The sequence below is a fragment of the Palaemon carinicauda genome, chromosome 25, assembly GCF_036898095.1.
Source record: "Palaemon carinicauda isolate YSFRI2023 chromosome 25, ASM3689809v2, whole genome shotgun sequence".
NCBI lineage: Eukaryota > Metazoa > Arthropoda > Malacostraca > Decapoda > Palaemonidae > Palaemon > Palaemon carinicauda.
Window position 1 is genome coordinate 85,817,441 of NC_090749.1, and position 7,320 is coordinate 85,824,760.

The 7,320-nt window shown below is 34.1% G+C and overlaps 1 protein-coding gene and 1 pseudogene across 3 annotated transcripts in view; one reads left to right on the plus strand and one right to left on the minus strand.

The window, feature by feature from the left end:
• The window catches only part of LOC137618680 (pro-epidermal growth factor-like), a 570,433-nt gene that overhangs the window by 465,542 nt on the left and 97,571 nt on the right, over window positions 1–7,320 (minus strand). The window lies entirely within an intron of this gene.
• Window positions 3,852–3,918, plus strand: LOC137619329 (U4 spliceosomal RNA; annotated as a pseudogene).

The window sequence follows — 7,320 nt, forward strand, 5'->3', positions numbered from 1 at the left end:
GTACCGAAAACATAAACCCAACTAACAGGACTTTTCACTCATCTCTGTTTCGTTATTTCTTATTCAGCCAATAAAAGGTATCTTCGGCTGTCATTCTCTAGGGACTGACGTCTATCCATTGTCAGTAATAAACCTTCTATGTGCGGAACTCAGAGAAATTACAGAAATGACCCTAAAATAAAAATTTTCTAAAAGTGCCATCTTCTTTCATATAATGTGAATATTTATTGCATGACATGACATTACTGATTCTAATAATTACATTGAGTTATTATTCATTTATTTCATCTTTCTGTTGAGAGATGGCATCAAAGCTGTTTTAGAAGGTCATGAAGATTGATCCCTATGAAAAGAAAAAAAAAATCTCTTTTAAAACAGATTGTCTTTCATTATGTAGAATGGAAGGGTACTTGAGCAAGTACTGAAATTAATGACAATAGTTAAGCAATGTCTTACCACATCTCTCTCTCCCTCTCTCTCTCTCTCTCTCTCTCTGAAACTGCCGTCAGAAGCATGGTTCTCTGGAGCATGGCTGCGGAGAAGAGTTTCATATCGGACCTGCAAAGAGAGAGAGAAAGAAAGATACTTGACAAGTCAAAAACGTAGTCTTTTTTCTTTACAGAAGAAGATTAATTTAAATATGTAATGTAATAAATAAATACAAGAATTTAAAACAAAATAAGAGAAGGAATAAGGATGAGTAAAAGCATTCCCCTGTCTATGGAACATTTGTTGTCCTGAACACAAAATAGATCCCCGATCTCTTTGGACTTTGATTAGGCCTACCACACGATGTAGGAGCGAAGAGGGGAGAATAGCTTTAATATTACACGAAAATGATGATGTGTTAACGTTAAGAAGAAGAAGAAGAATCAAAGCAAAACAGAAGAAGAAGAAGATGAAGGAGAAGAAGAAGAAGAAGAAGAAGACGAAAAAGAAAAAGTAAAGCCAAACAAAAGAAGAAGAAGAAGCCAATTAAAAAAAAGAAGGAATCGAAGATTTTATAGGAAGGTTTCTCCTGGTTCTTCGGTGTCCAGGGGAGTAGGCCAAGAAAGGAGGGGGGAAGGGGAGGTTTGGGTTGGCGGTTGAGAGCCATTATGGAGTCCGGTTTTTGCCAGGATATTAAAAAAAAATTTTCCCAAATGAGTGCAGATTGGGGTGGGGGCCTTTGTGAGCAGAAAACAGATTTCAAGGGTAACTCCTTTATTACGACAGCGTTAACATTTGATGGGTAACTAGCTCATTAGTTATGATCAGTTACTGCATCCATAAAGAACTGAAATGTTCATAGACAGTGTAATGATAGTAAGGAATATATATATATATATATATATATATATATATATATATATATATATATATATATATATATATAATTATATATATATATATATATATATATATATATATATAATTATATATATATATATATATATATATATATATATATATATATATATATATATATATATTTATATATATATATATATATATATATATATATATATATATATATATATCATGATCTGCATATGTAAACTAAATGTTAGTCAAATAGCTTAATTTTCAAAACTTTCCTTGCGTTAAGAACAATGTTTTTGACAGTTTCATCTATTTTTCTGGGCTCAAAGCCCTGCCCCGATCTGCACTCCTCTTTGGGGGAAAAAAATTCGTTGCTGGGACACGTCTACTGGAAAATTGCATCATATGTACGAAAATTTCTATTATTCATCTTTGTATCCTTTTGACGTGAAATGAATCAAGGTTTCATTGTAGCATGATTGTGAACGACAGAGTGCAGTTAAAAAGATCGCTCTATTAGAAAAAAATGACAATTTCAAGATGAGATGCATCATCTTTATACATTTGGAAACTGAAAAAGAATGAAATTAGGATAGTGAAAGGAAGATGTCAAATTTCATCCAATGAAATCTGTATGATATATATATATATATATATATATATATATATATATATATATATATATATATATATATATATATATATATATATATATATATATATATATATATATATATATATATATATATATATATATATATATGATCATTTCTGTACAGATCTGATATTATCATTATTACGTGCTAAGCTACAACCCTAGTTGGGAAAGCAGCATGTTTTAAGCTCAAGGACTTCAACAAGGAAAATAGTCCAGTGAGGAAAGGAAACAAAGAAAATTAAAATTCTTATGATGAGTAACAACATTAAAATGAATATCTCCTATATTAACTCTAAAAACTTTAACTAAACAAGAGGGAGAGGAACAAGACAGAACAGCGTGCCCGAATGTATCCTCAAACAAGAGAACTCGAACCCAAGACAGTGGAAGACTATGGTACAGAGGCTATGGTACTACCCAAGACTAGCGAACAATGGTTTGATTTTGTAGTATCCTTCTCCTAGAAGAGCTGCTGACCATAGCTAAAGAGTCTCTTCTACCCTTACTAAGAGGAAAGTAGCCACTGAACAATTGCAGTGCAGTAGGTAACCCCTTGGGTGAAGAAGAATTGTTTGATAATCTCAGTGTTGTCAGGTGTATGAGGACAGAGGAGAATAAGTAAAGAATAGGCCTGACTATTCTCTGTGTGTGTGCGTGTAAGCAAAGGGAAAATGAACCGTAACCAGGGGGGTAGGATCCAATGTATTACTGTCTGGCCAGTCAAATGACACCATAACTCTCTACCAGTAGGATCTCAATGGGTGGCTGGTGCCCTGGCCAATCTACTACCTACTTAAATTCTTTCTATCTTGGATTGGTACTTCACACTTTAGAATCCAAAAGATGATGGAGGATTTGAATAGGGAAAGCTGAAATGTAAGAATGAAAATGGATACGAGTAAAACTAAGATAATGTTTAATGAAAATTCAGAGAGACAACAAATAAGGGTTACGGATGAGCATCTAGAGATCGTTAATGAATATACATACCTAGGACAGACAGCAAGTGTTTCTCCAGGACACGAGACCGAAAATAAAAGTTGGATATTCATAGAATTAAGAGCTTTCAGTAAACAAAATGGGATTTTGCATAGACAATGAGCGCTCACACTCAGCCTGTGTTACTAACTGCTTATTTGTATTGCTATAGGCATAAGGAACTAAAGTATTGATAATAATTATTATTACTAATGTATTCCAGGGCCTGATTTAATCATCACAGACAATACATAATTCAGCTGTATATTGCTACAATTTGAAAGTTTTATTTCTAGCAATTCAATCATTGCTGAATCATCTGTGGTTGATTAAAAGCTTCTCATGGAGACTAAGAAAAAAGTACATTGACGGAGCTGTTGCGGTCTTGAACCTCAGAGGTGACTCTCATGGGTAGATACAATACTTTTAAATGGGTAGGTTATAAGAGACAAAAATATCTCTTCCCAAAGTGTGAGCAGCGAGGCGAGATCCGACTACTGTATTGTTTGGTCAAACCTGTCAGCACTTCACTGTCGTCAGCATTTTGAAAGTAAACCGAGCTTCGATGAGAGCGCCTGCCACGATATGGGAACTGTCTAGTTTAGACCAAGATGTCATCCTCTTAATTAGTGAAGTCAGCATATTTTGAAAAACCGAGTCTGAGGGAAATCCTTGTTTATGAAATATGTCATCATAGAAGAACATGTGCTGCCCTTTTATTACGAATTAACACATGGTCCGGATTGCATCAGAAATTTCTTTAGGAGTTTTCATGGCATGATCGAAGTAGGCGTTTTTGAGAAAGCCAATAGAGATACAGAATTGTTAAAAAGAACGCCTTCTATGGAGAAGACCACTTCCCACTGTAATTAACTCCGCCCATACATGGGTATATAAATTTCAAGATTGTCCAAGCTTTGCGCAGTGACAGTATGTAACCAATGTGGGCTAACCGAGGTGCGATTATTGCTAGTTGAATTGTCCAAATGAGATAGGACAGGACATAAGACAAGAGAGGAACTATTTCCAAAACGAATGAGATCCAAGTCCTAACGAGATAAGAAGCAGAGAAGACCAGAAGTCTGGTAGAGTCAAAATCTATTATGGCCGAGAAGACGAGAAAAATTGAAGCAGCCAGCCCTCCCTGCTTGTGATGAGAAGTAGCCAACACCGCCTTCAGCCAGCCTTAGTTCAACAGTAACCTCGAATTCTTGAAAGAAGACCTCTGATGTCCCATCTTGATGCCACCCTTTCTGTGACGTCTTCAAGTCCGGTCATCGTGCCAGTTTCATCTGAACTTCAGCCACCCTTCTGCAACGCTCTCAAGCCTGAGGTCTCCGTACCAGTATCGTCTCAGCAGCTGCAGAAAAACTATTCCTCAAGTATTTTTATCTTACTGACTGTTCCCCTTTTCTATTAATATTTTGGTTGATTTGATTTGTCAGTTAAAGTAAACGAATTAGAAACATTCATTTCTTTATATAAGTTTGTGAATATATGTGCTGTATTTTTTCGTAATTTTCTTTTTATTTTCATATCCCCTATTTCAATCGGAGTTGTTGGAAACATTTATTTTGATTATTAAAAGAACCTGTAATGATTTTAAGATCGTAACAGTGAGCTTGGCATTCCAAGGTTAAAAATCCTGTAAGATACCCTAGGCATGAGTTTTGCAGAGAGAGAGAGAGAGAGAGAGAGAGAGAGAGAGAGAGAGACTGACAGAGAGAGAGAGAGAGCGAGAGAGAGAGAGAGAGAGAGAGAGAGAGAGAGAGAGAGAGAGAGAGAGAGAGAGAGAGAAGTTTCACGATTTTATTAAGAGACTAGACAAGACAAAGACATAGAAATTGTCTTTACAGAAGAAGAAACTGAAAATAAAATGAAATAAACTTGAGAAGAAAACTAAAAAAATGCAAAACAAAGTAAGATAAGGAATATGGATGACTATTCCCTGTAGATGGAACAAATGTTACCATTAACAAATTAGGCCCACGATCTGATTATGCCTACCATACGACGTAGGGGTGAGTAAGGAAGAGGAGAAAGTAGCTCTAATGTAAATAGGAATTGATTATGTGTCAATATTAACAAGAAGAGGCAAAACAAAACAAAAGAAGAAGAAGAACAGGAAGGATTCCTCTTCTTCAGTCTCCAGGGGGATAGACCAAGAAAGAGGAGAGGTGGGGGAGGTGTGTGCAGCCTCGCGGAGTCTAACAATACCTGGAGATTTCTTCTAGCAGACAATTGCTTCGTATTTACGAACAATTTGGCGTGAGATGATTTAAGGTGTCAGTGTAGCATGATTGTGAAAGGAGTGCAGTCCCAAAGGTCACTCTAATAGAAAATATCAATTTCAAAATGAGATGCATCAATTTTAGATAATTGGAAATTGAAAAGGACCAAAGATAAGATGTACAGTAAAATTAAGCTGTCGCATTTTTGGAACCTTTAGCATATATATATATATATATATATATATATATATATATATATATATATATATATATATATATATATATATATATATACATATATATATATATATATATATATATATATATATATATATATATATATATATATATATATATATATATATATATTAGGTTGCCCAGGGCCCCAGCTCCTCGTTGAGATACTACCGCTAGACAGTACTACATTGGATCCTTTTCTCTGGTTACGGTTCATTTTCCCTTTGCCTACACACTCACTGAATAGCCTGGCCAATTCTCTACATATTTGCATGCGTCTTCATACACCTGACAACACTGAAATTGCCAACCAATTCTTCTTTACTTAAGGAGTTATTGCATTGTAATTGTGTGGTGGCCACTTTCCTATTTGTAAGGGTAGAAGAGACTCTTTAGCTATGGTAAGCAGCTCTTCTAGGAGAGGGACACTCCAAAATTAAACCTTTTTTCTCTATTCTTGGGTAGTGCCAGAGCCTCTGTACCATGGTTTTCCACTGCCTTGTGTTAGAGTTCTATTGCTTGAGGGTACACTGGAGCACACTATTTTATCTTATTTCTCTTCCTCCTATCTTGTTAAGTTTTTATAGTTTATATACCAGATATTTATTTTAATATTATTGCTCTTCTTAAAGTATTTTATTTTCCGTGTTCCCTTTCCTCACTGGGCTATTTTCCCTGCTGCAACTCCTGGGCTTATAGCATTCTGCTTTTCCAAGTAGGGCTGTTGCTTAGGAAGTAATAATAATAATAATAATAATAATAATAATAATAATAATGATAATATACTGTATATATATACATATCTATATATGTATATATATATATATATATATATATATATATATATATATATATATATATATATATATATATATATATATATATCTATAAATCTATATTTATTTATTATATATATATAGACACACTCTAATTGTCAGTAGAAAGCATAATCGACGGCTAGGAAGGTTTCTTCTTCTTTTTCGGTCTCCGGGGGTGTAGGCCACGAAAAGGAGTGAGGTGGGGGTGTTGGGAGCGTAGGTGGCGTCAAGCTTTGCTGTGAGGCGACTTTTTGTTCTAAAACAGGATTGGAGTGAATCCGTGGGAACAGGTAACAGGTAACAGGTAACCTTGTAAGATTTACGATCATTAACTGCATTCGTAAGGAACTAAACTATTTGTAAACTACTTATTGATAATAATAATAATAAAAATAACAACAACAACAACAACAACAACAATAATAATAATAATAATACTAATAATAATAATAATAATAATAATAATAATAATAATAATAATAATAACATTTTAGGCATTAGACAATACCAAAAGGCCACAGCATTGACATTTTGTGTGGTTTCCGAATAAGAGAGATGGTTTGTTTGGACCTTTGATCTCCTGAAGGAAGATGTTCGGTATGATCTCTATATTGACCCACAAATGCAAATGTTATTCTAATTGAAAACTTCGAAAGGTTAGAGGAGTAAGATGCTCTTAAATGGATAAGTAACAGCTTTGATCATTCTTTATCAAGATTGTATTACATTAGTCAATGTACTTTTTAAGCAAAAATTTAATATTTCTTTTCAGGTAACTTACATATCAGTTTCATTTCCAGAACATGATATTAGGGCAGGAAATAACATACATACACACAGACTCACACACACACACACGTATATATATATATATATATATATATATATATATATATATATATATATATATATATATATATATATATATATATATATATATTGTGGATATTTTTATCTAAATTGTTAAGTTGGAACTTGTTAATCCAGGAAAGTCTCCCTACATCATTTCCTAAAACCTCAACAGGGGATGATAAGGAGCACTATCGGTCAGGTAGTAGGTTGGCCAGGGCACCAGCCACCCGTTGAGGTATTACCA